The sequence below is a fragment of the Anomaloglossus baeobatrachus genome, unplaced genomic scaffold (assembly GCF_048569485.1).
Source record: "Anomaloglossus baeobatrachus isolate aAnoBae1 unplaced genomic scaffold, aAnoBae1.hap1 Scaffold_2405, whole genome shotgun sequence".
NCBI classification, from domain to species: domain Eukaryota; kingdom Metazoa; phylum Chordata; class Amphibia; order Anura; family Aromobatidae; genus Anomaloglossus; species Anomaloglossus baeobatrachus.
This window is the reverse complement of record NW_027442046.1, coordinates 83,129-101,584: the sequence shown is the minus strand read 5'-3', so window position 1 is coordinate 101,584 and position 18,456 is coordinate 83,129. Positions and strand designations below refer to the sequence as shown.

The 18,456-nt window shown below is 52.1% G+C and overlaps 3 non-coding genes and 3 pseudogenes across 3 annotated transcripts; all 6 read right to left on the bottom strand.

Annotated features, from left to right (window-relative positions):
* Positions 1–667: 667 nt before the first annotated feature.
* Positions 668–858, bottom strand: LOC142261955 (U2 spliceosomal RNA). The gene has a single exon (XR_012729459.1). It is a non-coding gene; the product is annotated as a U2 spliceosomal RNA (small nuclear RNA).
* Positions 859–2,246: 1,388 nt separating this feature from the next.
* Positions 2,247–2,442, bottom strand: LOC142261916 (U2 spliceosomal RNA). The gene has a single exon (XR_012729432.1). It is a non-coding gene; the product is annotated as a U2 spliceosomal RNA (small nuclear RNA).
* Positions 2,443–4,628: 2,186 nt separating this feature from the next.
* LOC142262011 (U2 spliceosomal RNA) lies at positions 4,629–4,832 on the bottom strand (annotated as a pseudogene).
* Positions 4,833–10,262: 5,430 nt separating this feature from the next.
* On the bottom strand, positions 10,263–10,366 carry LOC142261954 (U2 spliceosomal RNA; annotated as a pseudogene).
* Positions 10,367–11,754: 1,388 nt separating this feature from the next.
* LOC142261936 (U2 spliceosomal RNA) lies at positions 11,755–11,939 on the bottom strand. Its single transcript, XR_012729451.1, has one exon. It is a non-coding gene; the product is annotated as a U2 spliceosomal RNA (small nuclear RNA).
* A 1,593-nt stretch (positions 11,940–13,532) lies between these two features.
* LOC142261940 (U2 spliceosomal RNA) lies at positions 13,533–13,738 on the bottom strand (annotated as a pseudogene).
* Between the last annotated feature and the right edge of the window lie 4,718 nt (positions 13,739–18,456).

Sequence of the window (18,456 nt, the reverse complement as noted above, 5' to 3'; positions counted from 1 at the left end):
GTTTAAGTGTACTTATTGAAAGTAGTAATTCTTTCATAGGCCGCCCTTTCTTAGTATTTGACGTTCCTTATATTGCGGTATGAGGCTTTGCAGCAGGTTGCAAACATTCATCACCCATGACTGTCCCCAATTGAGCTCAGAAGCTCAATGTCTATCATGAACTCTCTTTTAGAATGTCCAAGAGCAAGCAAACTATTCCTCCAGGAGAGGGCGCCAACAGACTACTAAAGAGATCATCATTACTCAAAGAAAACCCCAAAAACCAATGCATGATAGGAATAAACAGGTAACTTTCTTTGGAGTGGAAGCGGAGAGATCGCACCAGATGCCAATTCTAGATCTTATCACACCTGTGGTCACTGCAGCAGCAGGTGAATCCACTTTGTCCAAAAGGGATCTATTCCATTCAATTGCAAATGATCTAGATAAGACAGAGAACTGCAGCACGGGACATAGCCGAGTTGGTCAGGTTGAGTGGTGATGAGTTTGCTATTTGGATGAATAAAGAAAGTCAAAAGTGTGAAAGATAAAAAACAAAAGGAGGAAGTGTGAAAAGTGAATGGGCCAAATTGAGGTGCATATGAAGACGTATGCTTTCTTCCAATTCATTAAATCGGGCTAATATGAATCAGGTGAATTGAGTTCTGCTTTTGGAAACTGGGTTAAGAAGGGGTGCACCGGTCCTGGAGGTACTGCAATACCAGGTCAATGCGTGGAGTGGACAGAGCAAGCTCTTTTTCCATCTCCCTGTTCTAAAAATCCATTTAATATATGGTCCCCAGATAGGGGACGTATCAGATATTAAACTGATAAGAACAGATACTACACTTGATCTTAGCCAAAAGGCCGAGAAGCGATAACCAGAATTGGTTTGGGCCTCGAGTGGCACCCTGGCCTATGCCGGACACATCTTAGGGAGAGAGAGCGAGAGGGAGACAAACCCACGCCTACAGAAGACATTTTGTCACCCAAGCCAACCCTTGAAAAGGCTGCTTTGCAGAGCAAAAACAAGAAGAATGGTGCGTTTTGCAGCCGCCGCCCCCCACTGCAATGAATCTGAATAACTCCTCCTTTAGGGCGCAAGCAACTCCCCTCCCCCTTGCAGTCTTTCCAATTCACGATACAAAAAGACGGACAGGACAGGTTGCCTGACTTTCCGTCACTGCCACCCTTTGCCATCCTTACCCGTAGAAAGCCCTTTCATCATCCCCAAACCCTAATCTTTTCCCTTTCCTTCCCAGCCCCCAAACCCTGCCCTCTGTACCCTTCTCACCACCCGCATCCCTTCTCCTGTCATCCCCCTACCACCCGGGAAAAAAAGAGCTTGCCCCCTCCTTACACTAGCCCACCCTCCCACCCAAAGAACAACTTCTGCTGCGCAGCTTGTTTTCTAGGCAGCAGCGCTATTGTGATGTCAGCGGGGGCATTGTGACAAGCCGCCAGTGTTCCGTCTCTTCATGTTGTGCACAGTTCAAACGGAAAATACATCAACAGGCAGACTACAGAAAAGCTTACTATCAAAGGTTAGAGTGGGGCTTTCTCAGAGGGCTTTTTACAGTTTTTCTATTCCCAATTAGCCGTTTAAGTGTACTTATTGAAAGTAGTAATTCTTTCATAGGCCGCCCTTTCTTAGTATTTGACGTTCCTTATATTGCGGTATGAGGCTTTGCAGCAGGTTGCAAACATTCATCACCCATGACTGTCCCCAATTGAGCTCAGAAGCTCAATGTCTATCATGACCTCTCTTTTAGAATGTCCAAGAGCAAGCAAACTATTCCTCCAGGAGAGGGCGCCAACAGACTACTAAAGAGATCATCATTACTCAAAGAAAACCCCAAAAACCAATGCATGATAGGAATAAACAGGTAACTTTCTTTGGAGTGGAAGCGGAGAGATCGCACCAGATGCCAATTCTAGATCTTATCACACCTGTGGTCACTGCAGCAGCAGGTGAATCCACTTTGTCCAAAAGGGATCTATTCCATTCAATTGCAAATGATCTAGATAAGACAGAGAACTGCAGCACGGGACATAGCCGAGTTGGTCAGGTTGAGTGGTGATGAGTTTGCTATTTGGATGAATAAAGAAAGTCAAAAGTGTGAAAGATAAAAAACAAAAGGAGGAAGTGTGAAAAGTGAATGGGCCAAATTGAGGTGCATATGAAGACGTATGCTTTCTTCCAATTCATTAAATCGGGCTAATATGAATCAGGTGAATTGAGTTCTGCTTTTGGAAACTGGGTTAAGAAGGGGTGCACCGGTCCTGGAGGTACTGCAATACCAGGTCAATGCGTGGAGTGGACAGAGCAAGCTCTTTTTCCATCTCCCTGTTCTAAAAATCCATTTAATATATGGTCCCCAGATAGGGGACGTATCAGATATTAAACTGATAAGAACAGATTTTGATTTAATGAAGCTTTCCAAAGCACCACAAAAAATGCATGACCGAAGTCACACCAAAAACAGTGCAAAGGCTAGGATTCGTGTGGACCCCACCGTGAGGAGAGGGTCCCCAAAAATCAACCCCGTCCCTTCGAGCCAGAAGGCCACAGCAAGGGTCAGGGATCTTCGGTGCTCCCCCAAGCCGAAGCCTGGTTGAGCCTTGTCGTTGCTCCCAGCGTCCCCCCAGGCATCTTACCCAAGTGGAGTAGAGAGCTACTAGTTGTTGGTTTCGCAGCCGAAACTGCCCGGACCGTCAACCGGTGTTGGTTTCTCAGCCCAAGGCTAACCGGACCTCCAACCGGGTGTTGGTTTCTCAGCCGAAGCTGACCCAGACCTCCAACCGGGTGTTGGTTTCTCAGCCGAAGCTGACCCAGACCTCCAACCGGGTGTTAGTTTCTCAGCCCAAAGCTGACCAGACCTCCGACCGGGATTATAAAAATTTCCCTTCCTAGCCAGAAGGCCGGGATAGGGTAATATGCTCAAAAAGTATGAAAAGGCAAGGTACGGTGTGCTACAGAGCCCAAGGCTTGCCGGGGTCCCAAGCCAGCAAGCTCAGACTCACTCCAGGGTCGTCAGTCCTGGGGCACGTTGTACCATAGCCCCCCACCCTTACTCAGTCTAATAGCCTCGATCCTGGTAGGGCCATGTTTTCCTCTAGATGAATATACTATCCACCCAGAGTACTAGCAAGCGCAACCTTCCAGTGTGCATTGTATCATTGTACTAAGGTGGCCTGGAGCTTAAACCACCTCTTCGAACAACACTACACTTGATCTTGGCCAAAAGGCCGAGAAGCGATAACCAGAATTGGTTTGGGCCTCGAGTGGCACCCTGGCCTATGCCGGACACATCTTAGGGAGAGAGAGCGAGAGGGAGACAAACCCACGCCTACAGAAGACATTTTGTCACCCAAGCCAACCCTTGAAAAGGCTGCTTTGCAGAGCAAAAACAAGAAGAATGGTGCGTTTTGCAGCCGCCGCCCCCCACTGCAATGAATCTGAATAACTCCTCCTTTAGGGCGCAAGCAACTCCCCTCCCCCTTGCAGTCTTTCCAATTCACGATACAAAAAGACGGACAGGACAGGTTGCCTGACTTTCCGTCACTGCCACCCTTTGCCATCCTTACCCGTAGAAAGCCCTTTCATCATCCCCAAACCCTAATCTTTTCCCTTTCCTTCCCAGCCCCCAAACCCTGCCCTCTGTACCCTTCTCACCACCCGCATCCCTTCTCCTGTCATCCCCCTACCACCCGGGAAAAAAAGAGCTTGCCCCCTCCTTACACTAGCCCACCCTCCCACCCAAAGAACAACTTCTGCTGCGCAGCTTGTTTTCTAGGCAGCAGCGCTATTGTGATGTCAGCGGGGGCATTGTGACAAGCCGCCAGTGTTCCGTCTCTTCATGTTGTGCACAGTTCAAACGGAAAATACATCAACAGGCAGACTACAGAAAAGCTTACTATCAAAGGTTAGAGGGGGGCTTTCTCAGAGGGCTTTTTACAGTTTTTCTATTCCCAATTAGCCGTTTAAGTGTACTTATTGAAAGTAGTAATTCTTTCATAGGCCGCCCTTTCTTAGTATTTGACGTTCCTTATATTGCGGTATGAGGCTTTGCAGCAGGTTGCAAACATTCATCACCCATGACTGTCCCCAATTGAGCTCAGAAGCTCAATGTCTATCATGACCTCTCTTTTAGAATGTCCAAGAGCAAGCAAACTATTCCTCCAGGAGAGGGCGCCAACAGACTACTAAAGAGATCATCATTACTCAAAGAAAACCCCAAAAACCAATGCATGATAGGAATAAACAGGTAACTTTCTTTGGAGTGGAAGCGGAGAGATCGCACCAGATGCCAATTCTAGATCTTATCACACCTGTGGTCACTGCAGCAGCAGGTGAATCCACTTTGTCCAAAAGGGATCTATTCCATTCAATTGCAAATGATCTAGATAAGACAGAGAACTGCAGCACGGGACATAGCCGAGTTGGTCAGGTTGAGTGGTGATGAGTTTGCTATTTGGATGAATAAAGAAAGTCAAAAGTGTGAAAGATAAAAAACAAAAGGAGGAAGTGTGAAAAGTGAATGGGCCAAATTGAGGTGCATATGAAGACGTATGCTTTCTTCCAATTCATTAAATCGGGCTAATATGAATCAGGTGAATTGAGTTCTGCTTTTGGAAACTGGGTTAAGAAGGGGTGCACCGGTCCTGGAGGTACTGCAATACCAGGTCAATGCGTGGAGTGGACAGAGCAAGCTCTTTTTCCATCTCCCTGTTCTAAAAATCCATTTAATATATGGTCCCCAGATAGGGGACGTATCAGATATTAAACTGATAAGAACAGATTTTTGATTTAACAGCATCTTTATTATCATGCACTACTCACAAAAAGGTAACAAACCGTGTACAGTGCCGCAGCCCCGTACACACAGAAATATACAATCCTTCTTACATAGCCATAGAGTACGACGCACTAAACTATACATCACGCTCCTATGCTTATCCATAACACTCAAGCTGAAAGAAAAAGTTAGACAATAAATAACGACGAACCGGCGATTGGGGGATGGGGGTAGGGGAAAAGGGGGATAGGGTTGGGAAGTCACAGGCCCGAAGCTTTATTGAAAGACGCACATAACGGGAAAAGGAGGGAGGGGGCATGGAAGAGGTCTAAACCTCCTCCTCGGCGCTGTCGTCCGGACTGTCCATGATGGAATAGTCTCTGAGCAGGCTGTGGATCAGCCTGCGGCAATCCTGGATAGACATCCTCTCCCTCTTCAAGATGAGCCGGTTCCTGGCGACCCAAATAGCGTCCTTAAAGCAGTTCATAAGGCGCCAAGCCTCCTGGATGGCTCCAACGGTGTGAGTCCCAGGGAAGAGTCCATAAAGTACGGAATGGTACGATAGGCTCCCTCTGGGGACGGAGTTCCTCAGGTCATCCTCCAGGGCAACCAACAGGCGCTGTGCGAAACGGCAGTCCCAAAAGGCGTGCAGCGATGTTTCCTCCACGAAGGGGCACCTTGGGCAGTACCGGGTTTTGCACAGGTTCCGGGCGTGCATGAATGACCGGACGGGCAGTCCGCCCTGTATCGCCATCCATGACAAGTCCTTGTGCCCGTTGGTCAATCCAGCCGATGACACGTTTGTCCAAACAGTCTCCAGTGTGTCGTGATGAAGTCCTGGAATGTTCTCCATTTCGTCCTTGGCTCTGATGAGTTTGTGGATAGTCTTTGGCTTCCACAAATCAGGCTTGAGTCCCTCCAGTTGGTGTTCCCTCACAAACCGAACCACGTCTCCGTAGAACCATGGCGCCGTCCAGTTGTAGGGGAAGGAGCTGTCCCACTTGTCCCAGCCTAACCGTCTCCAAAGGGGGAGCAGGAAGAAGCGAGACATGGACCCACCCGCGGAACCTCTCTTGACTCGCAGAGTTCGGCGAACGCAGTCACATACGAAGGAGGATCGCAGGAGGGTGGGGATATCGGGTACGCCCTTCCCACCCTTGCGAGGATCCTTGTACATGATGCTCCGCTTTACTCTGTCCATCTTGGATCCCCAGACAAAACGAAACACCGTCCTGGTAATGGCCCTGCACACGGTGGCAAGGGGGGGCCAGGCCTGGGCCGTGTACTGCAGCACGGGCAGTACCTCGTTACGCAGGACCAGTGCTTTGCCCTCACAGGTGAGGCGTCTGAGGCTCCACAGACCGATCCGTTGGGTGATCTTGGTCAAGCGTTCCTCCCAGGACTTGAGGGCTGCTCCTTCCTTCCCGAACCAGACTCCAAGAACCTTGATGAAATCCGGCTGGATGCTGAAAGGGAAGGGGGCGGAAGAGGCCGGCTGCCAGTCCCCGAAGAGCATGGCTTCCGACTTCCCGCAGTTGACTTTGGCTCCCGAAGCCCGTCCGAAGGTCTCACAGGTCTGGACGAGGGTGTCGACTGAGCGCCGGTCCGCGCAGAAGACGGTCACGTCGTCCATGTAGAGCGAGCACTTGACCTCGAAGCGTTCTGGTCCTGGTGCGGTGATCCCTCTGATCTCTCCATTCCGCCGGATAGCCTCTGCAAAGAGTTCTATAACACAAACAAAAAGAAGAGGTGACAGAGGACAGCCTTGTCTGACCCCTGAGAGGACCGGGAAGGGGTCAGTCTTCCAGCCGTTTACCAACACCGAGCTGTGAATATCAAAATACATTAGTTGGACATACAAACAAAACATGTTACCCAAACCTAACCTGTGCAGAGCTTTGCCCAGGAACTCATGGGAAACACGGTCGAAGGCCTTTTCCTGATCCAACGAGATCAGGGCTGCGTGCACCCGGCGGGCTTTGATGTACTCGACCGTGTCCCGCATGAGAGCCAGGCTGTCTGCGATGCGACGTCCGGGGATGCCGCAGGTCTGATCCGGGTGGATGATCCGTCCGATAACCGTCTTCAGTCTCGTTGCCATCGTCTTGGCCAGGATCTTGTAGTCGACATTCAGAAGGGTGATGGGACGCCAATTCTTCAGGTCGCACCTCTCTCCTTTACGCTTGTACAGGATCGTGACCATTCCTTCCCTCAGAGATGGAGGCATTCTGCCCTCCACCACCATCTCCTCATACAGCCCTAACAGGTCCGGACAGATTAGGTCTCCCAGCGCTACATAGAGCTCTGCTGGGAGGCCGTCACTGCCCGGTGTCCTGCCAGAACTAAAGGATTTGGCGGCCGAGAGCAGCTCGTCCACCGTCAGAGGAACGTCCATGGCCGCCGCGTCTGCAGGGTCAAGATGGTTAGTGATACCTGACAGGAACTTATCGGCGGCCTCGGGGTCAGTAGTCTTGCGGGCGTAGAGTTCGCTGTAGAAGTCGCTGACGACCTTCATCACATTCTCTTTCCCGCATCGTATGCTTCCACTCTCGTCTCGTAGTTCATTCATGGGCGTGTGACCGGCGTGGAGTTTCCTGAAAAAGAACGAGTTACATTTCTCACCCTTCTCCAGGTTCTCCACTTTGGAACGGAAGACAATTCGCTCGGACTCCTCCTCGAAGTGCCTTTTCAGGCTCCTCTTAGTCTCCTCCAGCTCCTCTCTCACGTCCCAGCCGCATCGAAGAAGGTCCTGCAGGGAACGCAGCTCACGCTGGAGTCTCCTGAAGTCCCTCCTCTTCAGACACGCCTGTTGTTGACTCTTTGCCTGAAAGAAGAAACGGAACTCGAGTTTAACGTATTCCCACCAGTCAGAAACAGACTGGAAGCCCGCCTTGTAGGCCCGCCACGTGGAGTAGGCAGCTCTAAGCTCCTCCAGAATCTCACCCTTTTCCAGCAGAGAGCAGTTCAGCTTCCAGGAGCCCGGGCCAATGGGGAAGCCATGGCCCAGCACACCTTGAAAGTGAATGGCTCTGTGGTCAGAGAAGAAGCAGGGGACCATCGAGTGCCCACTCCGCCCAACCGCCCGAGAGGTAAACACAAAGTCAATCCTGGAACGCAGCGAGCCATCGGATCGGCACCATGAATAGTTCACGGATCCGAGTCCGATGGAGCCAACAACGTCCACAAGAGAGGCTTCGGTCACCATCTCAATGAGCAGTTTGGATGTGACGTCCAACTTGGCAGCCGTTCCAGAACTGCGTCCATCCTCCTCAATCGGGCAGTTGAAATCCCCGGCCATCACTACCGTCCTGGCGGTAGCGAGCTGAGGGCGCAGGGCTTGGAGGAGCTCCAGTCGATCGCTCTTCACAGGAGAAGCATACACATTGATGAACCTGACAGGTTCTCCCGCCCAGGTGCCATCCACGAGCAGTAACCTGCCGCAGACGATTTCCTGAACAGAGTCCAATGTGAAGGCGCTTCCCCTGATCAGCACGGCGACCCCCGCGGACCTACAGTCGCCCCCGCCAGACCAGTAGGATGGGCCATGGGTCCACTCCCTGGCCAGATGGTTGAAGGACCTAGAGGAGGGAAGGGAGCATTCCTGCAGGAAAAATACATCACTAGACTGAGTGTTAAGGAACGCAAAAATTGTCTGACGTCGGAACTTGTCTCTGATGCTCCTAACATTAATGGAAAAGATGTTAATGTTAGCAGTCATTGGAGGAAAGAGAAAGTTAGAGCAGGCGGTGTGCCTTAGTTACCACTCCGGTCGGGCGGTTCTTCCTCTTTGGCACCTGCTGGTAAGGGTATCTCCAGCAGACCCTCTTCTTCTAGCTGATCGAGCAGGGATGGTGCCTCAGTGGCTTCCGACTCCTCCATTTCTTCTTCGGCCACAAGGGACTCCACCATCTGCTCCAACACGTCCGGTTCTGGGAGGAGGCCATCCTCCTCTTCCTGGGGTGGATTGGGGTCCACAATGAACAGCTTGGAAGGTTCTGCGACAGGACTATCTTCCACCTTCCTTTTCCTTTGGCCTGTACCTGAGGAGACAAGAGCTGGAAAATCCTCCTCGGTGAAAAGTGCAAGAGTGCTGAGGCCCTCTGCTCTCATGGTCTGGGGAGGGAGAGTGGGCTTTGGGGGGGGGGGTGAGGAGACCAACTGAGGAGTAGGGAAATGAGGTGGAGGTAGTGGAATCCTCAGTAGGGTTGGCCGGGGGGGGAGGGGTTTGGACAGGGGTGACAGGGGGGGGGGCCAGGGAGGGGGCAACAGTTTTCTTACCCTTCTTTTCCCTGGACTCCGTGGCTGCTGGGGCATCGGCTGGAGCCACGGTCGCTGGGTTCTTGGCCGCCTTGTCCTTGGCCTCTGTGGCCTTGGTCGTAGCTGCCTTGGTCGACGAAGCTGTGACTACCCGATACTGGGTCGCCGCGGCAACCCTTGCCCAGGATTTCTCCCGCTGTGGGCAGTCCTTGTAAAGGTGGTCCGCCTGTCCACATAGGTTGCAAGTCTTCTTCTTTGGACAGTCCTTGGAGCTGTGTCCTGTCACCCGGCAAACCCTGCAGGCGTCCTCCTTGCAGGTCTTCATCGAATGCCCTTTCCCGCCACATTTCCTGCAGTTGTGTGGCATGTTCGGGTAGTAGATGAGACCAAAGGAGTTTCCCAGAGAGAATGTCGGGGGCAGGTGCTGGAGACCATCCTCGGATGCTGGATCCCTGTGGAGTCGAACGGTTACTGACCACTTACCCGTCCAGAATCCGTTGCCGTTAAGGATGTGGGATGGCTCCCTCACCACTGTGCAGAGACGTCCCAGGAACGTGGAGATGTCTCTTCCTGGGGTGTGCGGGTTCCGCATGGAGACCGTGATCCTCTTCTCATCCCTCTGTATAGGACAGGATCCTAAAAAAGAATGAAAAGGGGAGTCCGGCATCGCTGCGTTCATCGCCTCCCAGTATCTCCTGCAGGCATTCACCGTGGCAAAGGTTACCAGAAAAATGCCAGTCATGAAGGTCTGGACACTCAGGGTTTCCGCCCTGGAGAAGCCCTGATCCAGAATCATCTTCTTGCAGAACACGTCGCTGGACATGTCCGGCAACCTACCATCCACCGCCTTCAGCTTCAGGGCGACCGTCTGCCGCATCCAAGGCTCCAGGGTTGGAGCCTTTTCAGGCGGCGTCCGGGCTCCCTCCGGCTGGCTGGCGTCGGAGGTAGGGGCCTCTTGGGCCGAAGAAGCCTCTGGATGAGCCTTCCTGGAGGTCCCTGGGTCCTGAGCCTTCTTGGCTGCCTTCTCTGGCTTGCTTGCCATGGCTGGTTCCTGCTTGAGTTCCCGGAGCTGGATCTTGGATTCTTCTCCGGGTGTCTTCTCCCGCTGTGTTCCTCCTCGAAGTTCCTCTGGTCTCCCCAAGTCTTCTCCGAGCCTTCGTCTTCTTGCTTCTTTCTGCCAAGCTCTTCTTCCGTCCGATCTCCCTCTTTCGGTCTCGGCTGGGCTTCGGAGCTTGTCTCCCTGATCGTATCTCGTCAAGTGTAGCTAGCTCAGTTTGTTCTGATAAGAACAGATACTACACTTGATCTTAGCCAAAAGGCCGAGAAGCGATAACCAGAATTGGTTTGGGCCTCGAGTGGCACCCTGGCCTATGCCGGACACATCTTAGGGAGAGAGAGCGAGAGGGAGACAAACCCACGCCTACAGAAGACATTTTGTCACCCAAGCCAACCCTTGAAAAGGCTGCTTTGCAGAGCAAAAACAAGAAGAATGGTGCGTTTTGCAGCCGCCGCCCCCCACTGCAATGAATCTGAATAACTCCTCCTTTAGGGCGCAAGCAACTCCCCTCCCCCTTGCAGTCTTTCCAATTCACGATACAAAAAGACGGACAGGACAGGTTGCCTGACTTTCCGTCACTGCCACCCTTTGCCATCCTTACCCGTAGAAAGCCCTTTCATCATCCCCAAACCCTAATCTTTTCCCTTTCCTTCCCAGCCCCCAAACCCTGCCCTCTGTACCCTTCTCACCACCCGCATCCCTTCTCCTGTCATCCCCCTACCACCCGGGAAAAAAAGAGCTTGCCCCCTCCTTACACTAGCCCACCCTCCCACCCAAAGAACAACTTCTGCTGCGCAGCTTGTTTTCTAGGCAGCAGCGCTATTGTGATGTCAGCGGGGGCATTGTGACAAGCCGCCAGTGTTCCGTCTCTTCATGTTGTGCACAGTTCAAACGGAAAATACATCAACAGGCAGACTACAGAAAAGCTTACTATCAAAGGTTAGAGGGGGGCTTTCTCAGAGGGCTTTTTACAGTTTTTCTATTCCCAATTAGCCGTTTAAGTGTACTTATTGAAAGTAGTAATTCTTTCATAGGCCGCCCTTTCTTAGTATTTGACGTTCCTTATATTGCGGTATGAGGCTTTGCAGCAGGTTGCAAACATTCATCACCCATGACTGTCCCCAATTGAGCTCAGAAGCTCAATGTCTATCATGACCTCTCTTTTAGAATGTCCAAGAGCAAGCAAACTATTCCTCCAGGAGAGGGCGCCAACAGACTACTAAAGAGATCATCATTACTCAAAGAAAACCCCAAAAACCAATGCATGATAGGAATAAACAGGTAACTTTCTTTGGAGTGGAAGCGGAGAGATCGCACCAGATGCCAATTCTAGATCTTATCACACCTGTGGTCACTGCAGCAGCAGGTGAATCCACTTTGTCCAAAAGGGATCTATTCCATTCAATTGCAAATGATCTAGATAAGACAGAGAACTGCAGCACGGGACATAGCCGAGTTGGTCAGGTTGAGTGGTGATGAGTTTGCTATTTGGATGAATAAAGAAAGTCAAAAGTGTGAAAGATAAAAAACAAAAGGAGGAAGTGTGAAAAGTGAATGGGCCAAATTGAGGTGCATATGAAGACGTATGCTTTCTTCCAATTCATTAAATCGGGCTAATATGAATCAGGTGAATTGAGTTCTGCTTTTGGAAACTGGGTTAAGAAGGGGTGCACCGGTCCTGGAGGTACTGCAATACCAGGTCAATGCGTGGAGTGGACAGAGCAAGCTCTTTTTCCATCTCCCTGTTCTAAAAATCCATTTAATATATGGTCCCCAGATAGGGGACGTATCAGATATTAAACTGATAAGAACAGATGAGATTCCATCCGCAAATTTCAGAAAACGGTCATCGGCCACCACACAAAAGCGCAGTGCCGCAGGTGATCGCCTCCCGAGCCCAGGAACCACCAGCCAAAAGGGGACGTAAGCACCAAAAGGCGCAACAATCCCCAAGGCCGGCGGTTGTGCAAGCCCGGGCCCCTCCCAGCCAAGACCAAGGCAAACCCAATGAAGGGACTACACTTGATCTTAGCCAAAAGGCCGAGAAGCGATAACCAGAATTGGTTTGGGCCTCGAGTGGCACCCTGGCCTATGCCGGACACATCTTAGGGAGAGAGAGCGAGAGGGAGACAAACCCACGCCTACAGAAGACATTTTGTCACCCAAGCCAACCCTTGAAAAGGCTGCTTTGCAGAGCAAAAACAAGAAGAATGGTGCGTTTTGCAGCCGCCGCCCCCCACTGCAATGAATCTGAATAACTCCTCCTTTAGGGCGCAAGCAACTCCCCTCCCCCTTGCAGTCTTTCCAATTCACGATACAAAAAGACGGACAGGACAGGTTGCCTGACTTTCCGTCACTGCCACCCTTTGCCATCCTTACCCGTAGAAAGCCCTTTCATCATCCCCAAACCCTAATCTTTTCCCTTTCCTTCCCAGCCCCCAAACCCTGCCCTCTGTACCCTTCTCACCACCCGCATCCCTTCTCCTGTCATCCCCCTACCACCCGGGAAAAAAAGAGCTTGCCCCCTCCTTACACTAGCCCACCCTCCCACCCAAAGAACAACTTCTGCTGCGCAGCTTGTTTTCTAGGCAGCAGCGCTATTGTGATGTCAGCGGGGGCATTGTGACAAGCCGCCAGTGTTCCGTCTCTTCATGTTGTGCACAGTTCAAACGGAAAATACATCAACAGGCAGACTACAGAAAAGCTTACTATCAAAGGTTAGAGGGGGGCTTTCTCAGAGGGCTTTTTACAGTTTTTCTATTCCCAATTAGCCGTTTAAGTGTACTTATTGAAAGTAGTAATTCTTTCATAGGCCGCCCTTTCTTAGTATTTGACGTTCCTTATATTGCGGTATGAGGCTTTGCAGCAGGTTGCAAACATTCATCACCCATGACTGTCCCCAATTGAGCTCAGAAGCTCAATGTCTATCATGACCTCTCTTTTAGAATGTCCAAGAGCAAGCAAACTATTCCTCCAGGAGAGGGCGCCAACAGACTACTAAAGAGATCATCATTACTCAAAGAAAACCCCAAAAACCAATGCATGATAGGAATAAACAGGTAACTTTCTTTGGAGTGGAAGCGGAGAGATCGCACCAGATGCCAATTCTAGATCTTATCACACCTGTGGTCACTGCAGCAGCAGGTGAATCCACTTTGTCCAAAAGGGATCTATTCCATTCAATTGCAAATGATCTAGATAAGACAGAGAACTGCAGCACGGGACATAGCCGAGTTGGTCAGGTTGAGTGGTGTTGAGTTTGCTATTTGGATGAATAAAGAAAGTCAAAAGTGTGAAAGATAAAAAACAAAAGGAGGAAGTGTGAAAAGTGAATGGGCCAAATTGAGGTGCATATGAAGACGTATGCTTTCTTCCAATTCATTAAATCGGGCTAATATGAATCAGGTGAATTGAGTTCTGCTTTTGGAAACTGGGTTAAGAAGGGGTGCACCGGTCCTGGAGGTACTGCAATACCAGGTCAATGCGTGGAGTGGACAGAGCAAGCTCTTTTTCCATCTCCCTGTTCTAAAAATCCATTTAATATATGGTCCCCAGATAGGGGACGTATCAGATATTAAACTGATAAGAACAGATTTTTTTTTTTTTTTTTTTTTTTTATTATCCTGCACTACTCACAAATAGGTAACAAACCGTGTACAGTGCCGCAGCCCCGTACACACAGAAATATACAATCCTTCTTACATAGCCATAGAGTACGACGCACTAAACTATACATCACGCTCCTATGCTTATCCATAACACTCAAGCTGAAAGAAAAAGTTAGACAATAAATAACGACGAACCGGCGATTGGGGGATGGGGGTAGGGGAAAAGGGGGATAGGGTGGGGAAATCACAGGCCCGAAGCTTTATTGAAAGACGCACATAACGGGAAAAGGAGGGAGGGGGCATGGAAGAGGTCTAAACCTCCTCCTCGGCGCTGTCGTCCGGACTGTCCATGATGGAATAGTCTCTGAGCAGGCTGTGGATCAGCCTGCGGCAATCCTGAATAGACATCCTCTCCCTCTTCAAGATGAGCCGGTTCCTGGCGACCCAAATAGCGTCCTTAAAGCAGTTCATAAGGCGCCAAGCCTCCTGGATGGCTCCAACGGTGTGAGTCCCAGGGAAGAGTCCATAAAGTACGGAATGGTACGATAGGCTCCCTCTGGGGACGGAGTTCCTCAGGTCATCCTCCAGGGCAACCAACAGGCGCTGTGCGAAACGGCAGTCCCAAAAGGCATGCAGCGATGTTTCCTCCACGAAGGGGCACCTTGGGCAGTACCGGGTTTTGCACAGGTTCCGGGCATGCATGAATGACCGGACGGGCAGTCCGCCCTGTATCGCCATCCATGACAAGTCCTTGTGCCCGTTGGTCAATCCAGCCGATGACACGTTTGTCCAAACAGTCTCCAGTGTGTCGTGATGAAGTCCTGGAATGTTCTCCATTTCGTCCTTGGCTCTGATGAGTTTGTGGATAGTCTTTGGCTTCCACAAATCAGGCTTGAGTCCCTCCAGTTGGTGTTCCCTCACAAACCGAACCACGTCTCCGTAGAACCATGGCGCCGTCCAGTTGTAGGGGAAGGAGCTGTCCCACTTGTCCCAGCCTAACCGTCTCCAAAGGGGGAGCAGGAAGAAGCGAGACATGGACCCACCCGCGGAACCTCTCTTGACTCGCAGAGTTCGGCGAACGCAGTCACATACGAAGGAGGATCGCAGGAGGGTGGGGATATCGGGTACGCCCTTCCCACCCTTGCGAGGATCCTTGTACATGATGCTCCGCTTTACTCTGTCCATCTTGGATCCCCAGACAAAACGAAACACCGTCCTGGTAATGGCCCTGCACACGGTGGCAAGGGGGGGCCAGGCCTGGGCCGTGTACTGCAGCACGGGCAGTACCTCGTTACGCAGGACCAGTGCTTTGCCCTCACAGGTGAGGCGTCTGAGGCTCCACAGACCGATCCGTTGGGTGATCTTGGTCAAGCGTTCCTCCCAGGACTTGAGGGCTGCTCCTTCCTTCCCGAACCAGACTCCAAGAACCTTGATGAAATCCGGCTGGATGCTGAAAGGGAAGGGGGCGGAAGAGGCCGGCTGCCAGTCCCCGAAGAGCATGGCTTCCGACTTCCCGCAGTTGACTTTGGCTCCCGAAGCCCGTCCGAAGGTCTCACAGGTCTGGACGAGGGTGTCGACTGAGCGCCGGTCCGCGCAGAAGACGGTCACGTCGTCCATGTAGAGCGAGCACTTGACCTCGAAGCGTTCTGGTCCTGGTGCGGTGATCCCTCTGATCTCTCCATTCCGCCGGATAGCCTCTGCAAAGAGTTCTATAACACAAACAAAAAGAAGAGGTGACAGAGGACAGCCTTGTCTGACCCCTGAGAGGACCGGGAAGGGGTCAGTCTTCCAGCCGTTTACCAACACCGAGCTGTGAATATCAAAATACATTAGTTGGACATACAAACAAAACATGTTACCCAAACCTAACCTGTGCAGAGCTTTGCCCAGGAACTCATGGGAAACACGGTCGAAGGCCTTTTCCTGATCCAACGAGATCAGGGCTGCGTGCACCCGGCGGGCTTTGATGTACTCGACCGTGTCCCGCATGAGAGCCAGGCTGTCTGCGATGCGACGTCCGGGGATGCCGCAGGTCTGATCCGGGTGGATGATCCGTCCGATAACCGTCTTCAGTCTCGTTGCCATCGTCTTGGCCAGGATCTTGTAGTCGACATTCAGAAGGGTGATGGGACGCCAATTCTTCAGGTCGCACCTCTCTCCTTTACGCTTGTACAGGATCGTGACCATTCCTTCCCTCAGAGATGGAGGCATTCTGCCCTCCACCACCATCTCCTCATACAGCCCTAACAGGTCCGGACAGATTAGGTCTCCCAGCGCTACATAGAGCTCTGCTGGGAGGCCGTCACTGCCCGGTGTCCTGCCAGAACTAAAGGATTTGGCGGCCGAGAGCAGCTCGTCCACCGTCAGAGGAACGTCCATGGCCGCCGCGTCTGCAGGGTCAAGATGGTTAGTGATACCTGACAGGAACTTATCGGCGGCCTCGGGGTCAGTAGTCTTGCGGGCGTAGAGTTCGCTGTAGAAGTCGCTGACGACCTTCATCACATTCTCTTTCCCGCGTCGCATGCTTCCACTCTCGTCTCGTAGTTCATTCATGGGCGTGTGACCGGCGTGGAGTTTCCTGAAAAAGAACGAGTTACATTTCTCACCCTTCTCCAGGTTCTCCACTTTGGAACGGAAGACAATTCGCTCGGACTCCTCCTCGAAGTGCCTTTTCAGGCTCCTCTTAGTCTCCTCCAGCTCCTCTCTCACGTCCCAGCCGCATCGAAGAAGGTCCTGCAGGGAACGCAGCTCACGCTGGAGTCTCCTGAAGTCCCTCCTCTTCAGACACGCCTGTTGTTGACTCTTTGCCTGAAAGAAGAAACGGAACTCGAGTTTAACGTATTCCCACCAGTCAGAAACAGACTGGAAGCCCGCCTTGTAGGCCCGCCACGTGGAGTAGGCAGCTCTAAGCTCCTCCAGAATCTCACCCTTTTCCAGCAGAGAGCAGTTCAGCTTCCAGGAGCCCGGGCCAATGGGGAAGCCATGGCCCAGCACACCTTGAAAGTGAATGGCTCTGTGGTCAGAGAAGAAGCAGGGGACCATCGAGTGCCCACTCCGCCCAACCGCCCGAGAGGTAAACACAAAGTCAATCCTGGAACGCAGCGAGCCATCGGATCGGCACCATGAATAGTTCACAGATCCGTGTCCGATGGAGCCAACAACGTCCACAAGAGAGGCTTCGGTCACCATCTCAATGAGCAGTTTGGATGTGACGTCCAACTTGGCAGCCGTTCCAGAACTGCGTCCATCCTCCTCAATCGGGCAGTTGAAATCCCCGGCCATCACTACCGTCCTGGCGGTAGCGAGCTGAGGGCGCAGGGCTTGGAGGAGCTCCAGTCGATCGCTCTTCACAGGAGAAGCATACACATTGATGAACCTGACAGGTTCTCCCGCCCAGGTGCCATCCACGAGCAGTAACCTGCCGCAGACGATTTCCTGAACAGAGTCCAATGTGAAGGCGCTTCCCCTGATCAGCACGGCGACCCCCGCGGACCTACAGTCGCCCCCGCCAGACCAGTAGGATGGGCCATGGGTCCACTCCCTGGCCAGATGGTTGAAGGACCTAGAGGAGGGAAGGGAGCATTCCTGCAGGAAAAATACATCACTAGACTGAGTGTTAAGGAACGCAAAAATTGTCTGACGTCGGAACGTGTCTCTGATGCTCCTAACATTAATGGAAAAGATGTTAATGTTAGCAGTCATTGGAGGAAAGAGAAAGTTAGAGCAGGCGGTGTGCCTTAGTTACCACTCCGGTCGGGCGGTTCTTCCTCTTTGGCACCTGCTGGTAAGGGTATCTCCAGCAGACCCTCTTCTTCTAGCTGATCGAGCAGGGATGGTGCCTCAGTGGCTTCCGACTCCTCCATTTCTTCTTCGGCCACAAGGGACTCCACCATCTGCTCCAACACGTCCGGTTCTGGGAGGAGGCCATCCTCCTCTTCCTGGGGTGGATTGAGGTCCACAATGAACAGCTTGGAAGGTTCTGCGACAGGACTATCTTCCACCTTCCTTTTCCTTTGGCCTGTACCTGAGGAGACAAGAGCTGGAAAATCCTCCTCGGTGAAAAGTGCAAGAGTGCTGAGGCCCTCTGCTCTCATGGTCTGGGGAGGGAGAGTGGGCTTTGGGGGGGGGGTGAGGAGACCAACTGAGGAGTAGGGAAATGAGGTGGAGGTAGTGGAATCCTCAGTAGGGTTGGCCGGGGGGGGAGGGGTTTGGACAGGGGTGACAGGGGGGGGGACCAGGGAGGGGGCAACAGTTTTCTTACCCTTCTTTTTCCTGGACTCCGTGGCTGCTGGGGCATCGGCTGGAGCCACGGTCGCCGGGTTCTTGGCCGCCTTGTCCTTGGCCTCTGTGGCCTTGGTCGTAGCTGCCTTGGTCGACGAAGCTGTGACTACCCGATACTGGGTCGCCGCGGCAACCCTTGCCCAGGATTTCTCCCGCTGTGGGCAGTCCTTGTAAAGGTGGTCCACCTGTCCACATAGGTTGCAAGTCTTCTTCTTTGGGCAGTCCTTGGAGCTGTGTCCCGTCACCCGGCAAACCCTGCAGGCGTCCTCCTTGCAGGTCTTCATCGAATGCCCTTTCCCGCCACATTTCCTGCAGTTGTGTGGCATGTCCGGGTAGTAGATGAGACCAAAGGAGTTTCCCAGAGAGAATGTCGGGGGCAGGTGCTGGAGACCATCCTCGGATGCTGGTTCCCTGTAGAGTCGAACGGTTACTGACCACTTACCCGTCCAGAATCCGTTGCCGTTAAGGATGTGGG